This window comes from Manis javanica, chromosome 13 (assembly GCF_040802235.1).
Source record: "Manis javanica isolate MJ-LG chromosome 13, MJ_LKY, whole genome shotgun sequence".
Lineage (NCBI taxonomy): Eukaryota > Metazoa > Chordata > Mammalia > Pholidota > Manidae > Manis > Manis javanica.
The window spans coordinates 19,359,391-19,382,570 of NC_133168.1; the positions used below are offsets into that span (position 1 = coordinate 19,359,391).

The following is a 23,180-nucleotide window of genomic DNA, read 5'->3' on the forward strand; positions in this document are numbered from 1 at the left end:
CGGATGCCAGGAGTTGCCAAGGAATATGCCCTGTGCCAAGCAGCAATTCAGTGAACTTGTTTTTCTCCCTCTGTTCTGCCCTGCTCTCTACTGCCTGCACAGCTGCTGACATTCGCTTTCTACTCTTGCTTTAATGAATTCCTTTCTTCCTGGCGCACATTTGACCTGGTCGAGAATTCTTTCCCTATCAGAGTTGAGAACTGTCCCTGATTCGGGGTGAGGTTTCACCTAGTACCCAGGGAGAGACGTGCCCAGCAACACCAGCATTCAGCTGCTGCTGTATAAGAGAGGGACCCACATGGGCTGAGTCCACACCCACAGCCACGTTCCTGGAAAAGCACGTGAGGCCAGGCTTCCACTCCTAACCCAGGGTCTTGGGCTCCTGAATTCTTTCCAATTCTCCTTTCCCGTCCGTCCCTGGACAGTGTCTGCCACTGCCACACCTTCTATAGCACTGCAGTCCATCTGGCTCTCTCCAGGTCTCCCCCAAGGACTCCAAATAAAAATACTTGCTATAATTCCTATTTTAATGAAAAAATTCAATCCACGATCTATAAAGGCAACAAAATATTTCCTAGTACGAGCTACCGCCCGCATCTATATTACTAATGCTAGCCATCACTACCAATCTCATATTCTATGGACAATGGGCTATTACAAAAATGTATGATACCATGGCATCTATCATCATTACCACCGCCACAGCCATAAAACTGGGAATAGCCCCATTCCACTTCTGAGTTCCAGAAGTAGCACAAGGAACCCTGCTGTCATAGGGCATACTACTATTAACCCGACAAAAAATCACACCCATCTCAGTTCTGTGTCAAATTTCACCCACAGTTAACATAAACTTAACACTCTCAATTTTAATTGGAGGCTGAGTGGGTCTAAACCAAACAAAATTACAAAAAATTACAGCTTACTCCTCAATTGCCCACACAGGTTGAATAATAACAACAACATATAACCCAACTATTACTATTCTAAATCTCCTAATGTATATTATAATGACCCTATCAGTATTTGTAATGCTAGTACACAACTCATCGACAACAACCTTATCTTTGTCTCACCTATCAAGTAAGACACTGCTAACTACAACCATTATGCTCACAATCCTAACTATCACTTGGAGGCCTTCCACCATTATCCAGATTTTTACCAAAGTGCATGATCATTCAAGAACTTAGCAGAAACAACAACATAATATTGCCACTAATAGCAGCAATAGCTCTACTAAACTTATATTTTTATATGCACTGACTTACTTCACAACACTAACAATATTCCCAATAACCAACAACATAAAAGTGACAATTTGAAACTATGAAACACATAAAATTAGCCTCACCCCTAATTACTCTATCCACAATAAATACTTCCACCAATTCCGACCATATCAATTCTAAACTAGAAATTGAGATTACACAGACCAAAACCCTTCAAAGCTCTAAGCAAGTATAAAAAACACTTAATTTCTGATCCTAAGGACTGTAAGACTCTATCCTACATCAGTTGAATGCAAATCAAACACTTAGATTAAGCTAAATCCTCACTAGATTGATGGGATACAAACCCATGGAACTTTAGTTAACAGCTAAAAACCCTAATCAGCTGGCTTCAATCTACTTCTTCTGCCGTAAAAAAAAAAAAAAAAGGTGGCGAGAGAAGTCCCGGCAGAACTGAAGCTGCTTCTCTCAATTTTCAATTCAGTATGTAAAACACCTCAGGACTTGGCAAGAAGAGGACTTTACCTCTATCTTTAGATTTACAGTCTAATACTTATTCAGCCACCTTACCCATGTTCATCAATCGTTGATTATTTTCAACTAATCACAAAGATGTCGGCACATTATACCTTCTTTTTAGCACTTGACCTGGAATAGTGGGACCTGCTCTAAGCCTCCTTACAGTGCTGAACTAGGCCAGCCTGGGACACTCTTAGGTAGTGACCACATCTATAACGTAAGCATAACCCTGCACGCCTTTTTAATCATTTTCTTTATGGTGGTACCTATTATAATAGAGGGCTTTGGAAACTGACTAGTGCCTTGAATAATTAGTGCCCCAGACATAGCATTTCCCCATATAAATAATAACATAAGCTTTTGACTCCTCCCTCCCTCCTTTCTTCTTCTCCTAGCATCCTCTACAGTCGAAACAGGAGCAGGAACCCAGTGAACTGTATATGCCCCCCTTAGCAGGTAATTTAGCACATGCAAGTGCCTCAGTGGATTTAACCTTTTTTTCTCTTCACTTAGCAGGTGTCAATTCTAGGAGCTTTAGTAACTGCATCACAACTATTATTAACACAAAACCGCCCACTATAAGCCAATATCAAACTCCACTACTTGTGTGATCAGTTCTAGTTACAGCCGTACTCCTAACTAGTGTCTCTACCGTGTTCTAGCTGCCAGCATTACTATGCTTTAACAGATCTCAACCTAAACACATTTTTTGATCCTGCTGGGGGAGGGGATCCAATTTTATATCAACGCTTATTCTGATTTTTGGTTACCCCGAAGTATATATTTTAATCCTTCCTGGCTTTGGAATCATCTCTCATATTGTAACCTACTATTCTGGGAAACAACAACCTTTTGGGTATATGGGCATAGTCTGGGCAATAATGTCCATTGGTTTTCTAGGCTTCATTATATGAGCATACACATTTACAGTAGGCATAGATGTTGATACACAAGCCTGTTTTACATCCGCCACTATAATTATTGCAATTCCAACAGGTGTGAAAGTATTCAGTTGATTAGCAACTCTGCACGGTGGAAATGTAAAATGATCCCCGGCCATATTATGGGCCCTGAGCTTTATTTTCTTGCTTACAGTAGGGGGCTTAACTGGTATTGTACTACTTAATTCACCATTAGATATTATTCTTTATGATACTTACTATGTAGTACATTTTATTTATGTGCTCTCCATAGGTGCGGTTTTTGCTATTATGGGGGGATTTGTACATTGATTTCCTCTATTTTCAGGATATACCTTCAACCCTACATGAGCAAAGATTCACTTTACAATTACATTTGTAGGTGTTAATATAATTTTTTCCCCCTCAACATTTTCTCAGACTTTCAGGAATACCACATTATTCTGATTACCCAGATGCTTACACAACATGAAATACTGTGTCGCCCAGAGGATCCTTTATTTCACTAACTGCCGTTAAAGTTTTCATAATCTGAGAAGCTCTACCTTCTAAATGAGAAGTGCACATAGTAGAACTAACTAATACCAATCTTGAATGATTACACAGCTGCTCCCCACCTTACCATACATTTGAGGAGCCTGCCTTTGTCAACTTAAGCAAACAAGGAATCAAACCACCAAAAAATGCTTTCAAGCCAATATCATGACCTCTTTCTCAACTACTGAAGTATTAGTAAAATTTACATAACTTTTTCAATGTTAAATTATAGGTCTAAGTCCTTCATACTTCCATAGCATGCCCCTTTCAACTCAGGCTAAGGCCTTGGGAGCCACAAGCCTAGAAGGAGAATGAACTCGATGCTACCTGACATTTACCCCAGGAAACTGACCCTCTGGCTGGGCTTCCCGGTACTCATCAGGGTCTGTAAGTAACGCCAAGGAGAGGGGGGCCAGGAGTTTATGTGTGCTTCAGGCCTCCTCACCTCCTCTGTCCAAAAGCTACCCTCTGTTTTGATAGCACCATGGGACAAAATTTTAACTCCTATACCGTACTTCATTATTTATTAATTTTCTAATATCATGTACCAGATTGGGTTGCATCAGCAAGCAGGAATGACCACTTCACTAAGTAGCCTGCCTAGACAGCTGCACGATGGAAACTACCCACTCCTACACCCATGGATGCATGTATATTAGAGCAGCCCAAGTTCACCTCCACAGAGTGCCACAATACACAGTGTGTCTCTCCAACACTGACCCTTGTCAAAGGACCTTAATTTTTGTTCTTAAAAAAAATTTACACCAAAATACATACAATAAAATGCACAAATCGCAAAGCTCGATGAAGTCTGATGTATGTACACACATCACCATCGCCTAGATCAAGATATCAAATATTCTCATTTTCTCACCCCTCATCTACTTCAAAGACATTTTTGCCAAGGAGGCATACAGATGGCCAACAGACATAAAAAGATGCTCAATATCACTCATCATCAGGGAAATGCAAGATTAAATCCTATGAGATGTCACGTCACATTAGTCAGACTGTCCAAAATCCAAGAGAGAAAAAATTACAGGTGTTGGCAAGGATGTGGAGACAACGGAATGCTGGTGGGACAATGGCTGCAAGTTGATGCAGCCACCACAGAAAGCAGGAGGGAAGTTTCTCAGAGAACAGCTGTGCTCTCTGTAATGCTATGGGATGAGGAAGGACAATGAATGGTGGCTTGCTAAGGATGCTAAAAGGACTTACCTACCTGCCTCGTGTGACCCTGAAGGTAGGGAACAGCAGATGTTTGCAGAAATGGATCAAGTAGAACTTTCATGAGTTGACTTCAGAAAGACGAAGTTGTTCCCTGTGGAGACCTTATAGGGAAAACAAAAATGTCACTAAGAGGGTGAACCTCACCCACTGGGCTTCCCCACTAAGAAGGGACAGTCCACTACCAGATGGCTTTTTCGAAGGCAGGGGCAGTGGGTCACAGGGGAAGCCCTGATTTGCAGGCAACCTGCCAGGTGGAAGGGGGTGAGGAAGGATGCTCTCACCTATGACTATGCATGCTCCAGGGGCCTCCCTGCTGAGGCCAATCTCCCCAGCAGCCCGCCCCAGTTTCCCCACCTGACTTCTCTGCTAGGCAGTTATGGAAAACCAGCTGCCTTCCTCAAGCTCTCCTAGTGCACAGGCACCCAGAGACACAAACATTGTCCCAGGCCGCACAGTGCTCTCACACAACACCACACGTACAAGAGCTACCGCACACACAGCAGACACCACAGCGACACATTCACCAGTGGGCCAAGCTGCTACCACGCAGCCACAGGTACCTTGACACACTCCCTGGACTACTGGCCTACTCCCGCGCTGACCCGTTTGGGAGCACAGGAGACCCCCCGAACCCCGCGGATGCACCCTCGCAGCAGCCATGCCCGCGTACCCACGGACCAGACATCCGAACCATTACCCGAAGTCAGAGAAGCTGGCGGGCCTGCGGAGCTCCTGGCTGAGATCCAGTCACCTTCCTGGCTGGGTAGGTGCATGCGCTGCCCATTGCTTTCCAATGCCCACCCACAGCTTTCCACTTTCCTCCCAAGGACCATGCAACACCCCCAAACTCCCTGATAGAAAAGCCAACATGGGGGTGGCTACTTACTATGAACTGAGGTTGCTGCAAGGCGGCGAGGCCTGCATAGGAACCAGGGAGCCGGGTCCCTGGCAGGCGGGCCCCTGCTGGAGGTGTTACCAGTCTGAGGGATCTCGCAGTGGAGGGCCATGAGCGCTGGCGAAGGCAGCAACGTCGGCATCAGCGGAAGAAGGCATTGGAGGGCGGTGGTAGCGGCAGGCATCTAGGGCGGGTGTCAGCGAGAGGCGCCGGCAGGCAGGGCAGGAGAGAGGCGGGCTCCAGGACGGGTGGCTGCGCTTTGGTGGAGAGAAGCGGCGATGGAGGCCAGTGGCTTTGCCTGGCGCGGGGGGAGGGGGGGGCATGCTGGGCATTGGCTGCGGGCCAACTCCGCCCCCAGAACCGACACCATCGCCAGCCATGGACGCTGCCCTCCCACTGCCAACGCCCCCGTCGCCTTGCTCTCGTCTCTGGCTGCGCACCTGCCGACGGCAGTCTCGGATGTCCGCCTCGGGCACAGACACCCGCGCAGCGGACGCCACGGCCCACCATGGAGCGCAGCCTGTCCACGCTGCCGCCCACTGGAGACCCTGCTCCCCGCCACCGCCTCTGCCACCTCTCACGGCGCACCTGCAGCCGGTGGGCTGGACTCCGCCCCGGCCGCAGACCCCGCCACCGAGAAGCAACAGCCTGCAGCTTCCTGCAGCGGACTCCTTCCCCGCCCCATCCTTCCCCAACCCGAAGACGCCTGCCCCCTGGGGATGGCTGCTTACGGTGAGCTGCCGCTGCGAGGCCAGGCATGTGTAAGGGCGCAGGGAACCTGGCAAGGTGGGGCCCTGGAGCCGGCGGTAGGCAGCCGCTGTTGGAGGGCTCCGGCCGGCGGTGCAGGGCTTTGGCGAGCGACGGCGACATCAGCGGGAGGAGGTCTTGGCCGGCAGGGACGGTATGAGCGGGAGGCACTGGCGAGCGGCGGGCGGGATCAGGCAGGAAGCTTCCTTCTCTGCAGCAGGTGATGGCGCAGCTGGAAGGACACGTGCCGGGCAGGGAAGTAGGTGGCGCTGGCCAGCGGGAGGAGCGTGAGAAGCAGGCACTGGAAGTGGGCGGTGCTGGAAGGCAGGAAGAGCGTGCGCAGCCTTGGTGGCGGGCAGACCCCGCCCCCCGTGCGCGGCGGGCTCAGTAAGTGGGCGGCGCTAGTCGGTGGGACGAGTGTGCGCAGCCTTGGTTGCGGGCAGACCCCGCCCCGCTCAGGCGCTGCCCCCAAACCCCAAAGACAGAGCACGCGCATCAATCCCACACTCCCCTTTCTGTGCAGCATCCATGTAAAATAAAAGATGGTACTCACAGAACCCAAGAATGGACTACAGTTGCCAAAGGGAAAGGGACTGGGGAGGATGGGTGGGAAGGGAGGGATAAGGGGGAAAAGGGGGCATTACTATTAGCAGACATAATGTAGAGAGGGGCATGGGGAGGGTTGTACAACACAGAGAAGACAAGTAGTGAGTGATTCTATAGCATCTTACTACGCTGATGGACAGTGACTGTAATGGAGTATGCGGGGGGGGGGGTCTTGGTGATAGGGGGAGTCTAGTAAGCAATGTTCCTCATGTACATTGTAGATTAATGACACCGAAATTAAAAAAACAAAGACGGCATACAACAAAAATTCAGGAGCTCAAAATAAGTTAGCAGAAACAATATTCTGGGAAAATCTTGGTAGCCGGAGTCCAAGCTTCATGCCAAAGCCTCCTCACCATGTCTATATATATGGAGAAGCTGGAAGGACAGGGTGGGAGGGTAAAATATGGGAACAGGAGGCAGTACTTGCACTGAGCTGACGGAACAGACAAGTATACTGGACACACACACACACACACACACTTCCCCTAGAGAAACGTAGTCAACAAAAAAGAAAGGTAACTTAAAGGCCATTAGCTTGGGGTTGGTTTGGCCCGTCCCCACAGCTCAGCAAGGCAGGACGTGGCTCTAGTAGGGCAGGGGGATGTTATCAGGCCAGCCCAGAAGGCTTGGGATCAGCTCTCTCAGGAAGCCAGCTCCACTCAGACAAGGCACGCGGACGCACACACATGTCCACAAGCATCCCTCAGAGACTTCAAGACCCAGTTCAGTCCCTGCCCTCAGAAAGTATGATCTACAGGCAGAAGTCTCAACAAGTCCTGACCTGGGGTGTGGACAGGCCACCAGGAAACTCAGAAGGGTGTCAGAAGGAAGTGAGGTCTGAGCCAGGCTTGAGGAATTTCTCCAAGTGAGACTCCAGGCAGAAGGGAGCCTGGACACAAGTGGTGTGTGTGTGGTGGGGCAGGGGCAGAGGCTACCACAGGACGTGGGCAGCTGTGAAGGGACTGAGGGACCCACTTTCAGAGGCCTCCAAGCCCAAGAGTGGACTCCCTTGGCCCAGTGGACAACAGGAAGGGAGTGGTATTTACTGCACACCCCTGGCTTGGCACCACCAGCAGTCACCTCACTGAGTTGGACGCTCCCCCCTACACCCAGCTGCCTTGGCAGAAAACACTGCTTCCTTGTTAGGCTGGATCCAACAAGGGTCAGAGAGGGCAGGTCTCAGGGAGAAGGCCTCATAGCAAAGCGGCTGAGCCACCCATATGTGAGGAGAGCAGGACAGGAATGGTCAGCAGAACATAGGAGGCCCAGAACACCCCTGAGAAAGGCCGCTCAGCAAGGGTGCACCCCACAGTGCACAAAAGACATGGGGAGAGAAGGTCGCAGGCATTCAGTCAGCCCAAATAGCAATCCATCAGCCACTCAGCCTCAGGAGGGCAGGGCCCCACACAGTCCCCCTAGGGATGACACAGGGAGAGTCCTAGCATCTCGGGTGACCCCACAGCCCTTGTCCTCTACCACTGCAAGCCCTGACCACATACATGTATGCCCAGCCTCGGTGTCCTAGACTTGAGCATAAGGATGGTCTTCGTGATCACTGCATTCCAGGTCCCCAGGACAGGGGCTGACACACAGTGGGGGCTCAGCAGGTATCTGATGAGTAAATGAACCCAAGTTAACTTCTTAAAGGCTGAGGCTGAGTTGTTCCTTTAACAATTAATTGAGAACCCACTGTGTGCCGGACATGTTATTGGTGCTTGCTACATAACCATGAGCAAAAGAGCACAAGAGCCCTGCCCTCCTGGGGCTGACAGCCCAGTGGCCACATTCACCTTTGTGTCCGCATCACATCACATGTCAGAGCATCCCCACCCCCTATGCCAGGCTCACTGAAGCAGAATGAATGGACTGTGGGAGGCGGGGTGTCCCAGAACTGGGTTGAAGCCCTGGCTCTGCACTGACTGGTTCTGAGCCCAGCTAACACCAACTGTCATCAGACGCAGGCGGTAAGCAGCATGCAGTGCACCAGAAGCCCCATCCGCATCCACACTCCCCACCCCCACCCCCCCTGCGGCCACTGCTGCCCTGCCGGCTTCCTCCCCCTGTACAGGACTGAGTATCTGGACCTTTCCATCAGTCAGGCTGCTTCAGACAACACTGATACCCAAAACATGGCTCTCTCAGGAAGCCAGCTCCACTCAAGACAAGGCACACAGACACCCACACATATCAATAAGCATCTCTTGGAGACTTCAAGCCCCAGTTCAGTCCCTGCCCTCGCAAAGTATGATCTACAGGGAGAGAAGTCTCAACAAGAGAACCTTAACCCCCCAGGAACCCAGCTGCACCCTGCAGTCCTGGAAACGATGCTGTCATTGCTCTCCTCAAGGAGACATTCTGTCCCACCACTTGGACAGTCATGTTCACAGTCTAGTCCTGGAACTCCCAGAGCCACAACCACCTGGAAGCTAGTTAACAATCCTGCTTCCTGAACTCCAGCCGCACAAAGACCTCCCAAAGCAGAAGACCACCCTCCACAGGCCAGCCTCACTCCTAGGCCAGGTGCCTTCATGGCCACGAGATGGCTGCAGCTCCAGGCCTCAAAAGTGAACAACATTCTCAGAGGAAAATGACCATCCTTCTTCCCTCTTAGGCATGTACAGTGCCCACTCCTACCACCAATGCCTCTAATGTCTCATTGGCAGGAACTAAGTCACTCAACATGCTCATACCTCAGCCAATTCCAAGCAAGGGAGCAGACCCACGAAGCCAGAGCCCAGGGCCACAGTCTCAACAATGGGTTTCAACCCCGGGCAAGTTTGCTATGGATTCAGTGTGACCAAAGAAAATGACAGCAAAACGTTCTTGGGGTGAAAAGGTTATACCCAACTTTATTTCCAGGTGGCAAGTCAGTCACTAAAATCCTGTTCACTCAGAGCGAGTCTGCATGCAGCAAGCTGGTCTCAGCCTCTGGGCCCCTCTGTCCACACAGCTGTCCACTGGGCCCCTCTGTCCTCACAGCCATCCTCAGGGCCACTCTGTCCGCACAGCCATCCTGCACAGCCGTCCTCAGGGCCCCTCTGTCCACACAGCCATCCCGCACAGCCATCCTCCGGGCCTCTCTGCACAGTCGTCCCACACACAGCTGTTCTCTGGGCCTCTGTCCTCGGCACTGCCACCACTCCAGCCTCTGCTCTGCTCTCCTGCAGCCTTGAAGCCCTGCCACCATGTCACACCCAGAGCACTGGGCGGAGCTCTTTATATAGAGTCAACAGCCATGTATTGTCCACAGGTGTGCAGTGAGCTTAGTCAACAAGGGCCAGGTGAGAATCCTGGCCACAGGAACTCTTATTTTATCCACAGCCACCAACAGTGAAGCAGAAGGCAGGCAACTGGAGAGGCTGAGAACTGAGCAAACCTGGGCTAGTCTGGAAAACAGTGAGTGCAGTGGAAAATGCTGGACTGACAACCAGAGGGCCCCTGGATGTCCCCAGGCCACCTGACAACAGCAGCCCCAGAAGTAAACACCAGTCCTCGCAGGACACCACTTCTCAGGGACAGCCACCACCTGTACTTTGGCCCTCACTTCCATTCCAGAAGGCCCTTGGCCTCACTTCTCTAAGCCTGTTCCGACTGCTGAGACCCCTAGAGAAAGTCCTGTGGGCCAGTTCAGCAAATGGCACACCAAGTGTGAGCCTGACAGCTCATGACCACACAAACACAGCCCTCTGTCCTCTCGACACCAACCACCTGGGTGAGGAGACAAGGTGCGCACTGAGATGGACAGTGTCGGGGAGAAACAGCCCTGAACTGGGAGATGGGGGAGGGGACGACAACACCCGCCAGAGACAGTGGCTGAAGGCTCACCCGGCACAGGCATCTGACCTGCACTTACAGGCGGGGTTGCTGGTTGGGGTTTTTCCTTCCCTGTCATCTGGCCTTTACCCTAGAAGTTTGGCACTATTATTACAGGTTCATGATCCCTTATCCATAATTTTTTTAATCCAGAACTCTCTAAAAACCAAAAGCTGATTTTGTTGTTAATTGATTGGGCAGCAGAGCTTCAACTGAACCAACACAAGACTACGACCTATCTACCCCTTCTGCAATGACTGCTCATACGTTTTGAATCAGAAATAGTGACATGTTTTACGCAGTGTTGCCCCTAAACCCCACCAGCAGCACCATATAATCCAGTGTATGTTCCACATTCTGAAAAGTTCTGCATTCAGAAACACATCTGGCCCCAAGGGTTTCAGAACAGGGACTGGGGATGTGTATTACTACTCTACACAAGATAAAGTAACTCTCTTAGGAAAAAGCAGAACCGCACTTGGAACTAAGCAACTCAACTCACAGGCCAGACCTATGACCCACTGTGCTTCCATCACTCACCCACTGGTGATTTTAAGGAAGACACCCCCCACCCCACCCCACCCCGTAGACCTCATCTGGTCTTCTCATCCATAAAATGGGGAGCTTGGACTAGATCAGCAGGTTTCAAATGTGGTTTAAAGCCGACTGGCCCTTCCTTCAAGGACACCTTAAGGAAAAGTGTCACTGCTCCAGTGAGCATGTTCGCAGCAGAGTTCCTCAACAGCACAGTTTGAAAACTGCTATGCAGTGATCTTTTAGGGCCATCTGGTTCTAACATTATATGGTTGTCCTCTCGAGGCAAACAGCCTTTCCCATGAACGAAGGGTACCTGGAAAGAACTTGAACGAGACCCTGACGAACAGATAGGCTTCTGACCTGCCGAGAGGACTCCAGAGCCAAGCACCATGCATGCAGGTCAGAAGACCATAAGTAAGGTGTGTGAGAGGTTCCAGGAAGCTAGGCCAGCCAAGGGGGTTCCTGGGCCAAGGTGACAGGACGACGTACATGCTGGAAAGGTTGGCTGATCAGCCAGATGAGTGTCAGGAATCCTCTTCCCTACCCCCTCGGAGCCTGAAATTCCTCCAAACAGGAGGCCAGGGGACAAGTTGAGCAGTCCCGGCCCCACTGTGTGCAACCACAAATTCACAGTCCTGTCCTCACTATAGCAACCAAGAGCCTCAAAGCTTAGCTCAGAGCCATCAATATGTTATTGTCAAATAAGTGACTCTTGTGATTCCAAAAATAAGAGCATATGATCTGCCACAAAGACACATCCTTCAGAGGACAACAGGACAGAGTAAGAGCAGGACGGCGGCCCTGGGCAGGCCAGAATGGAGGGTCACCAAGGTCCCACTGGTGTCCTTCCCACTGTCTAGGGGCAGTATGACTCCCAGGAGTCTGTAGCAGCCCAGGAAAGTCCACAAGCCATTCTAAACAACAGTGCCGCCTTCTCGCCTCGGCCCTGAAGACTCTCAGGCTGTTTCCAAAGAGGCCCTTCAGGCCAGTGGGCAGCCCCCCTGTCCACCATTAACTCTTCCCTCTCTGGGAAGGCTCCAGAGGCCTTACTGAGACCACTACCACATTCCCGTCTCCCATTTCTGGGTGCCATTCTTCCTGCTTTACAGACAGAGGGAACAAGACTCGGCTTCCTAGGTCGCTTGGTAACTTGTCTTAGGGCAAGAGAAGCCCAGAGGCTATGAATATCTGTAACAGTGGGGCTGTGGGGCCCAAGGAGAGGCAGAAAGGCTTCCTGGAGGGATGGAGCAGAGGTTATCTACCCTAGACTTACCTGATTCCCAAATCCATGCTTTCTCTAGCCCCGCAAATTAGAATACATCTAGAAAGGAGTAAGAGGTCAGCAGAACTGCAGACCTACAAGAAGTCCAAGAGATGGGGCCTGGAAGAGGCCAAAAGTCAGAAAGAATGGAGCCACTGTGACCCTGACGGTGGGCTCTCTGCAGACCATGTGAATGGGAATGAGACCGGGTGGGGGATATGTGGGAAGGAACAAGAGGCTGTAAGCACCGATCATGTGTTTGAGAAGAGTGGCCAGGAAAGGAAGGAGGAAAATGCTTAGGGGTAGTGGGTTTGTGGGGGTGGGGGCTTTACTTTTTTGTTCAGTTATAAGTTTTTTTGGAAGAGTAAGAAGGGTATGAGAAATTGATAGTATCCAAAAACAGGATTGTTTTCCTGACCAAAGATCAGAATGGAATAATCACAGGCTCCTGGCAGAGGGTGAGGAGGGAGGAACTTACTTGGCAGGGTGCTCACCCAAGTGAGAAAGGCGGGTTTGAAACTGATATTTGAGGGAGAGGCAGGAAAAACCTTGACTGAAAAAGAGGAGCCAAATGCTGTGCAGACTGAGTAGATAAGGAAATGGAAGCACCGCCAGGATAGCAGCCTGGAAGCCTCTACAGGAAAGAGTAAGATTAAATCTCATGGCTCCGTATTACTCTGTAATATGGCTATCACAGAGAATACCCAAAATTCAAATAATTGTATTTGATAAATACAACATCTATTACTATTAAGTGTTTCCTAAGTGCAAGCTTACATGTATTACCTTTCTGCATGGCATTCAAATGAAATGAAACTGAAGTTTCAGGGAAATTAAGTTAATTTACTCAATTCATACAAGTTTGCATAACCAGAAAGTTGCAGTCGAAACTCAAACCCAAGTTTGTCCATTTCCTGAACCATCAGCCCTACTGAGTCTTCAGGCTGGCAGAGATGACCTCAGGGAACATATCTGGATGGAAAAGATGAATATCAATAAGAATTCCTTTCTGAAAGGCAGTAACCAACAGAAGCAGTAGAGAATGAACTTGGGACGTCTGGGAAGAGGTACATCTGAGTGGGGCTTCATACCCTTGGGGACAGAGGTTGGGTGGTGAGTCACTGGACAGGAACTCATCATAGGAGAAGCTACAGGTTACAGGTTCTTGGCCCTTGAACACTGTGGATAGGGAAGATGTGGCTTTCCTAACATGGATCTCAAAGCTGGTCTAATAGAGGCAAGACAGAATAGTTTCTTCTACCATCTCCTGAGCAGTAAAAATCTCATGTACTATACTATAAAGCAGAGCTTCAGATTATTTCTTGAGTTTCTCAGTAGACAATTCGATCTCCCGAAGAATACAGACGGCAGCAAAAGAAAATCCCATCTTGCGCTGAATTCAGCTACTTCAAAAAGAACTAGTTGTGAAGTGGAAGGAAAGGAACTTTGGGGAAATGAGTTACTTCATATGAGCCAGGCAGATCATACATAAACCTGGACATTAAGAAGGCATATTAAAAAGCAGAGAAGATTCAGGCCAGAGACTGTAAAGAGAGGATAGCTTGAGACCAAAAAGTTCACAAAAGCAAAGTTGTGAAGACACAACCACAACCAATAGCCAGAAATAAGTAGAATAAGGAGAAAATGGACATGCTGGCATATGTATGAGTAGTTTTTCAGTCACTCGGAAATGGCAGTTGTATAGTGGTCAAGTTATTGAAGATCAGAGATGGATTTCCAAGGGACAGGCACCATGAGGGAGCTCTGGAACACAGGAAAGATTATGACATGCTTCCTAGCTCTGAGTTGTATACAAACGTGTCTCTCTCAGTACTTAAAACAGAGTAAGGACACAAAAAGTGTTCAAATCAGCTTGGGGAAGAACCAAGTGAAATTCTATAAATCGATTTTATTGTGTTGAATCTGATAAAAAGATATTGTCAGTATTACAATGGCCATCATTTATTAAGTGGATCCCACATGCTAGGCATCGTTTGAACTATTTTCCATGCATTTAATATTTACAATAACCCCAAGAACTAGGTGTTATTAATATCCATATTTTATCCTCATATGACGATAGAGTTGATTAACTTGTCCTGTAGAAGGTGGATTACAGTCATTACTGTAAGTGAAAGTGTTACCTTCACCAAAGGCTGATTCTCTTTGAATGATATTCAGGAATCCTACTGGAAGGGATTTCATTATGGTGGTTTCTGTGTCTGTTACTGCATCATATGGATCCTGCTTTACTCATGGTGAGACACATATCCTGTTAGAAGAGAAATTCTGCTTCCCAGATTTGTTCTCATTCTTGAGTCAGTCGACTTTGATGCTGAGCTTCTATGCTTTAATTGTTCCTGGGGATCTGAACAGTGCAGCTGAGGCACAGTGGTCCTGGAGCAGGAAGACCTGGCATACAGGGCCTGCCCTAGAGCTTGGACAGGTCACCTGCCACCATGGAGACAGTCAGCAGCAAGCTGAGGTCAGGACTTTGGTTCATGGTTAGTTCTCTCTCTCAGATGGTTGAATGACTGTGCAAGTTAATGTCAGCAACACAACCCCACTGCTATGGGCTGGACTGTATCCCCCTAATTCATATGTTGAAGCCTTAACCCCCAGTGTGACTATAATTGGAGTTTGGGCCTACAGGGAGGTCCTTAAGGTTAAATGAGGTCATAAGCGTGGAGCCTCATCCAATATAGCTCATGTCTTTCTAAGAAGAGGAAGATAAATTAGAGATCTCTCTCTCCATACATGCACAGAGAAGAGGCCATGTGAAGACACAGCGAGAAGGCAGCCACCTACAAGCCCAGAAGACAGGCAGGCCTCACTGATAATCAACTTGAATGGCACGTTGATCTTGGCCTTCCAGCCTCCTGAACAGTGAGAAGATAAATCTGTTGTTTGAACTATCCAGTCTCTGGTATTTTGTTATGGCAGCTCTAGATGATTAACACACCTGCCAAGTCTGCTTTCCTACGAGGTGGGGATTAATGATAATACATACTCATAGCCCCTGTCTGCACCTGTGGTCTAAGAAAGGCCATGTAAAAAGCTGAAGGTAGTGCCTTGTGCACAGTAAGAGCTTGATGATTTTCAGTTATGTTATTAATACTGAAATACAGTTCCTTCTCCAGTATCCTGGACATGACAGTCCTACTTCCCGCACAGTAGTTATGGGGATGCAATGAGATGTGTTTCTTAAGTCTTCCTTCCCTGACAACAGTCCAACAGGAGACAGTGCACATACACACCTGGGGACAGGGGCGTGACAAGAAAGGTCTACTGGAATGATTTTTGGTCTCATGTTTTATCTTAAAAACACATATGCATCTTGCACTTTAATTCATATATAGTCATGTTTGCTTTAATTCGTAAGATGTTTGCCGTTATTTATCAGGTAGACAACTTATGATCTAGACAGATAACTTGGTCTTGTACACCTCACCCACATGACCACTTCATTCAAATTTTAAGAAGGCCTTTGCAAGTCACAAAGAACTGTCCTGGTGTGAGGATTTAGTTATTATTTTTGAAAAATCAACATTGCAATTAATTAATTTGGGGGGAACCATAAGGTGTGTTTCATATTACTAATTAACTAACTGAACCAACCACTGTTAGTGAGCTTCTACTATGTGCCAGCAGAGCAACCACACAGATCCATTCCCAGCCTTCCATTACCTTACATTCAGGCAGGCGGGTGGACACCAAACACACAGTCCAATAACTAACTGTTAAAGAGTTATGGCACATCATGACAAAAGCTGTGAAGGAAGAATGCTAGGAAAGCCTGCAGCAGCAAGGGAGATGGTAAGAGCCCTATAACATTCTGAGTGTGAACAGATTAATGGGAAGTCCAGATTCCTAAGGAGAATGCTCTGGAGGCAGCCTCCTGAAGTGAGGTGTCAATTATTACGCTTTTAAAGCTCAGTTATTGTCACCCTTGGTTTGTCTAAGGAGGATATTGTTTCCACAAGTCTGGGAAGGCTAGGTATGAATTTTTATACTGGGGACCAGACAGGGTGGTATTTGACAACTTTCAGGGAGGTGATGGACTTGGGGACAGTGCTCTTTGCCTTAGATGTACGGTATGATGTTGGAGGTGGGAAAGTAGGCTTGAGGGACATTAGAGGTGCCTCCTTTCTCTTCCTGTTTTTCTTCCCTAGTGAGCGTGTATGCACTTTGCAGACTTGTCCAGGAGTCACTTAACACATGAGAACTGCTTGACAGATCACAGTCTTAGTACCTGAACAGCCAAACAGAAGAAGCCCCATCCATTTCCTGCCTGCCCTTTCAGGCCCTGAAAGGAGGAGGTGTTTGCAGTATTTTGTTGGGAGTGGTGGGGGAGGGACGTTGTCGCCAACATATTGGACTGGAAGCCAGGGGTTCCCTACAGAACTCCTGCCGCCTGGCTTTGCCTGTACTAGGAGTGCAGGGAAGCTTATGCCAAATCCTGCTCATGTGCTCATCCCTGTCACCAGCCCTCCTGTAGCTTCCACATCCCCGGTCAGTGCGTGTTTCCTTCCTGGGGGCCTCAGCACAGCAGAGAGGCAGATGGAAGAAAGGTGTAAAATTAATGTAGGGAGGGGGAGGGACTTTCACAACATTTGGCAACAATGCTTCAGTATGTTGGCACAGCACTCTACAACTTACAAGTACATTCACACCTGCTTTCTGTCTGGCTCTCAGAGGTGGGCGCTGATCCCCAGCCTTAGATTCTGCCTCCCATTTCTTTACAGACACATGCCCTTTGAGATGTCTAGGTCTTTTCTAGACCACGGTCCCAGAGGAAGAATGAATTCTTTCCTCATGTCAATTCCAATTTCTGCAAGCCCTCACCACTTCTGTGAAACTTCTATCAAACACATTTCTGAAAGAGTAGGGGCAGGAAGGGGCTGCAGAGACTATCTAATCCAACTTAGTCATTAGCACAAAGAAGAAAAGTGACTGAGCTAAGGCCCCACAGCCTGTCAGGAACCCAGCAGGGCTCAGACACCTGAAGGTAGACATGCACACGTACACTGCCCCCATTCTCCCAATGCCTTACATAGCTGCAAACTTCGCCCTCCTGGGGCTTCTCACGGGCGCACAGTGGGTGCTTCCTAAGTCGGGGTGTTTGGGAGTGTAACCTGTCAACCTTATTTTACCCTTCCTGAGGGGAATGGGGTGGGAGGAGCTCGCCATTTTCAGGGATCCTGTAAGGAATTCTTTTACAAAATGAAGACTCTAGTATGAAAACTGGTTTTGCACACAAGAGGCGACTCAGTCCTGGGACTGAGGGACTGACACACATGCGGGCTGCCCTAGCAGGAGGCACCTGTAAACACAGCATCCGGCCTTCCAAACCCTGATCGCGCGACCCCTCTGAACGCTGCTCAGCCCCCACCCCACTGCCACCTCTCCCCTCCACCTCCACCTCTCCAGACGGTTCTCCCAAGGTGGGCTGAGGTCTTAAACGTCTGTTTGCTGAACAGTAAGTTAAGAATCTTACTTCTTAACTTCCTGGGTGTTAAAATGCAATCTTATCTTTAAGATGGGATCCATTCTGCCTTTTACTATATATTGTTTGTGGCTGGGCTTACTTGCTATATTAATTGCCCAGGTTATATATTACTTGATTAGGGGCTGGAGGAGGAAGAGCAGCATCTAGGCAAAGTTAAAGATAAACTGGGCCTTCTAGCAGGCTAAAGTAAATTTTACAATAGCCTCATTTAATTGACACAATGCAGACATGGGCTACGCTGAGGTATTTTCTTATCTGGGGGATGTTCAAACATTACAGGCCAGGTTACTCCTGGCTTTTTAGTTTTAACTCATCTTCACGGAAGAATGCTTATACGACCAGTTTGATATTTTACTTTAGAGAATTAATGTGACTCTGACTCTGCTGAATTGTTTAATACGGAGTTTTGGTACGGGTCTTTTTCCAGAGGCCCCCACCCTACTCTGACTACACCCATGGTCCCTGTCTCAGAATCCCTGTGGCTAGTTATAAGTTAGTTACTCAGCTGCAGATTTCAAACCTAAATGACAGAAAGATACTAATTTCTAAATACAAGAAAATGCACTGTCAGTTCCCAGATCAAAGTAAAGAAACTTCGTTACCAAATAAAAATTACGAGAGATACCTAATGAAAAAGATTTTAATTTTAAAGGCGCTGCTTCAGGGCGGCCTCTCCCCAGGAGCGGGTCACACTTGAACTTCAGCCGGCCCGGCCCTCGCCGAAAAAACCCACACATGGCAAAACGCCCGCCGGCCTCCCCGTCTGCGCGGCCCCGGCCCCGGCGGCGGGAGCAGGACGGGGGCGCGACCCCGGGCAGAGCGGACGCGCGCCCCGGGACGGAGCAGCCACCCTCACAACCCGGGCCGGGACGGAGGAGCGGCGGCTCCGACGGGCCCCTCCCCACTGCCACGGCGAACTTGCACTGGGCGCACCTGCACCGCACCCTCCCTCCACGGGCGGCCCCTCCCGCGGAGCGCGTCAACTCCCGGCCCCGGCCGGGCCCGACGAGCCCACCACCCACGTCGGCCACTTCCCGGCCCCGCGGGCCACGCGCTGCCCGCCGAGCTACCTGCACGGCCGCCCCCTCGTCCGGCTCCACCGCGCCCCATCCGGGTTCCGCCGCGCCCCGCGGCCACGTACCTTCCAGCCCGGAGGGCTGTCGCCGTCGCCTTCACCCCTTAAGTAGGGCCCGCTCTGGACCCTCCACTGCAGATCTGCGACAGCGGGAGCCGCTTCTCGGCGGAGCTCTCTGAAGTCCGTCCGGGGCAGCGGCTCCAAGTCCGGGTCGAGCGCAGCCCTCCGCCCGCCGCGGGAGACCCGAGAAAGGCGAGTACCGCACCGGGAGCCCAGCGGGCGCGAGGCGGCGGTCCGAGACCGGGGCACGAGGTCGGTGCCGCCCCCGCATGCGCGCCGGGAGGATGGCGCAGCCGAGGACGGCGCGGGTCCATCAACATCTGGTCTTCGCAGGGCCCGCTGCGCGGACAGGACGGCACGAGACGCTCCTGCCCGGGCCAGCGGACCGAAGCACGGAGAGTGCAGCCGAAGCTACCTCGCCCGCTGCGCTCCAGACGCTACTGAGTTGAATATACCTGTAGCGGAGGCTACAGCTACTACGCAGCCGCAAGACTTACGCGCCTGCGCCCAATGACTGCCCGCCTCCGACTGACGGCCCTTGCTACCAATGAGCGCGAGGCGCCGCGGCGCAGGCACGCCTCCGACTGACGGCCCTCACAGCCAATGAGCGCGCGGCGCCTCGGCGCTGGAAGACAGGTGTGTCTATTCCCTGCTGCTACCGTGGTCAACCCTCCCTTCCAGGACCCACCGAGACCTGGGGAGCCCTGTGAACCAGGCACTCAGGGGCTGCGATTTCCTTGTGCGGTTCCAGCCTTGCTCTAAATAACACCACACATTACCAGGCAGGAAGACAGGCCCTTCTACCTACCACGTGGTATGAACTCCATTAACATCTGCTCTGACCTGCGCTGATTCCATCGTTAGCCGTACATACATCTCAAAATCTCCCTAATGACAAAAAGCAGTAATGGGCGTCTGCTATGCTTGTTTAGTGAGTCGTAAATGAGCCAGTGGGACGATGTGTTTCTTCCCATCCAGCCCCCAGCTAAGTAATGGCCAGGAACTGGAAGAAGGGCAAGATGCACCAGACAGTAGCTCAAAGCGTTGGCTCTTCTAATCACAACTGATTAAAAGGCAAAAATATTTGCATGCACATACTGTTTTCCATTACCTTAAAAAAATCTCAGTAATTACTTCTCCATCATCATTTTGGGAGAATGTTAACAACATTGATCTTTGATCCTTTAATTATGGTAAGCCCTGATAGGAGGATCCTAGGGGCCGGCTCCTCCCCACCTCCGCTCCTCTACTCAGACCGGCCTGCCTGCCTCACCTGTGTCGGGCTTCCCTCTGCGGTCCCCACTCCCCAAGGCTGTTCCAGCTCAGCAGGGATCCCCTGACCTGAACTCCTTTCATGTCTTATATTTTAGCAAATGCTGACTTTTTGTGAAAGAGAAATTTGAGAAGAAAACACACCCATAATTCTTTTACTGTACAAATTCGTGCTCCCATTTGCACACATCCACTACCATTTTCATTACTAATGTGGACGTTTTACGTGGTCTCTCCCTAGTGCACATATCAAATTGTTTTTATATCTACTCGGCACTATTTTCTCAAGATCTAGGTCTCTGAAAACGACCACTGTATGAACTGCATCATATTCCAACCCCCCTGGAGCCATCATTCATCTTCCATCCCGCAGGTGCAGACATGGTTCTTCTCCCCCCGTGTGAGCACTCACAGGTAAAGCCACCAGGGTCTCCAGGAATGCGAGCCTACCTCTTGTTGTTGTTACTAAGCTTTCCTTTGTTTCTACAGTTGATTTCCTTGTGGGGTCCATGGGGATGAATAGCTTTGTGGGTCTTGATTCCCAAGGAGGCCATGCAGATCTGCCGTGACACCTGTGGCACCTGGGTGGGTTTCCCAAGGACAGAGTTGGACGGAGCCAGGTGACAGGCTCACAACAGGTGACTTGCAGGGCTCTGTGTCGGATAGGGTCCCCTCCCTTGTGCGTGGCCAGGCCCTGGGGACTGAGTTCTAATAGGCGGGTGACAGGACAACGGCTCTTCCTGGGGCATTCCATGTCTCTCTCCCACCCTCCGCTGCTCCGGGGCCACTGCAGCTCCTTTGTCAGGCTGTGTGACAGACAGCGAGTCTCAGAGTGCTGGCACGAGCCACTAGCCTCCCTGCCTCAGGCCTCTGACCATGCAGCCCACTGAGAATCTACCATCTGGGGCCTGATGCACATCCCTGTTCCTCATGGCCCATGACTTCCTAGTTCTCTGTGTCCCAGACTCAGGGCAGGCCAGGCTCCTCAAAGGCCTTCTAGGATGGCTGCTTAGTGAGCTTAGGGTCAGGGAACCAGATGCAAGGCCACCGTGAGCCCCAGAGGATTACTCCCAGGGGCCCACAGTGCTGCCAAGGGTGGCCAGGAGCTGGTGGGTGTGGGATCTGCGGGCAGGCTTGCCCCCAGTGGGTCACTGGCCATCCTGCTGCTGTGCCCCTCCCATCTGCTTTCCAAGGGTCCAGAAACTTGGCTCTGCCTGGAGCCACACGATAGCTTTGAGACCTAGTAGGGGGAAGAGAAGAAGTGCTTGGTGGAGACAGCCCTTTCCTGAGCCGTACTCCAGTGACCTGGGACTCGCCCAGGTGGTTCTGAGCCAGGCAGGAAGAGCCCTGCAGTTCTGTCCTCTCCGTTATTCATCTCCGTGCAGCGGCTCCAGGTGGGGGCTGACGCCCAGCCTCATGCGATGGGAGGAGCCGGGGTCTGGCTGGGGCCTCCAGACCCATCCAGAGAAGTCCTGTTCCTCCGGGCCTGGGGACATGGCATGTACATACATATATGAGTTCACATGTACACACACACATATGCACAAAAGAGACTCCCAGGTGTGTCCCTCATCTCTCAGCTCTCCCCCCACAGGGCTCATCCTAGCTTCTTTGTGCAGGGGTCATGTCTAAGTTCTGAGCTCTCCGAGTATGCTCCAGAAGGCACCTTAAGGAGCTGGGGCACCCGTCGGGGCAGTCCTGTTCCTTCCCCCTGAAATCAGGCTCTCTGCAGCCAGGTCTCCCTTCTGGGCCTGCATTTCAGAAGGACCAGTGCCCACTGTTCTGAGGCCTCTCTCCATGTGTGACCTTGGCATGTGCCTGCCCTGGCTTGCCTTAGTTTACCCACTGGTGCAGTGAGCAGGTGAATCAGAGCATCGCCAGGGGCTACTGTAGCCTTGCTGGTGGAGGACTTAATGCTGCATTGCCCCAGTCCTGGCCAGTTCTCCCCGCATCCTGCAGTTTTCTGACAGTGGGGGGCATGTAGCACTTGAAGTGTTGTCACATCCTGCTATTTTTGCAAGAGGCCTGAACACAGTTGTTAAAAATAGAAATAATGAGGGAAAACAGCCACTTCTGACCTTGAGTCATGAGGCAAGGACAGGATCCCAGTATCCTCTCTGGCTCCTGATGATAAATGATCATCGCACTGTGTCTGTCCTTAGCTAATTTATCCTTGGCCCAGAGAGAAGTTTCTGCATTTTTTTTTTTAGAAAGCTGGGAGTTTCTCAAAGCCTAACAGCTTCACCTGCTCTATTCTGTGTGTTCTTTGCTGGAATGCCATGAGGAGCCTGTTCCCTCTGCTCTGGGGCATTGCCAGAAGCCAGCATGGTCTGGCAGACCTGAATGTGCTGGGGTGATGCCCCTGCTCCTTCAGTTGTGTCTGGCACCCTGCAAAGGGGCCCAGGAGGCAGGGCCTTCAGCACCCTCGGGGAGACTGCGTCAGAAGAGCTGCCAGGGCAGGGTACATGGTGTTTCAGGCCCCCATCCTCTGGCTACTGTGTGTACAGTGTCTCTTGAAGATGCAGAAGTCCGCACCTAAAAAGCCCTTACCATCTGCCCCAGGTGGCTCCTCCTGAATCCAGGAGGATTCAGGTGTTGGTGTCTCTTTTAACTCCCCACACACACACTGCCACTCTCTGCGCTGTGCTGTCGCTCTTCTGATCAAGAGGAACCCCAAGTGCCCAGGACCCTCAGAGTGTGGAGGAGGTCATCAGAGAGGCTGGCACCCACTTCCAAGGCACCCAGAAGTGAGGGCAACACTGCCTCCCCTGGCCTTGGGCTCATGGTCTGCACTGATATCAGCTTCAATTTTTAAATTCCAGGTTGAGCTCACAATGGTGCCTTCTGTCTTCAGAGTGCTAACCCAGGAGAGACTCAGGAGGAGACAGACTAAGACTCTCCTGGAAGTTACAGGGAATGCATGCACAGCTGGGCAGCAAGAGGTATGTCCCTGGTCCACAGGGG

At 50.5% G+C, this 23,180-nt stretch overlaps 1 pseudogene; it reads left to right on the forward strand.

Moving 5' to 3' along the window:
• The window catches only part of LOC140845511 (cytochrome c oxidase subunit 1-like), a 47,220-nt pseudogene extending 42,808 nt beyond the window's left edge, over positions 1-4,412 (forward strand).
• Positions 4,413-23,180: the final 18,768 nt, after the last annotated feature.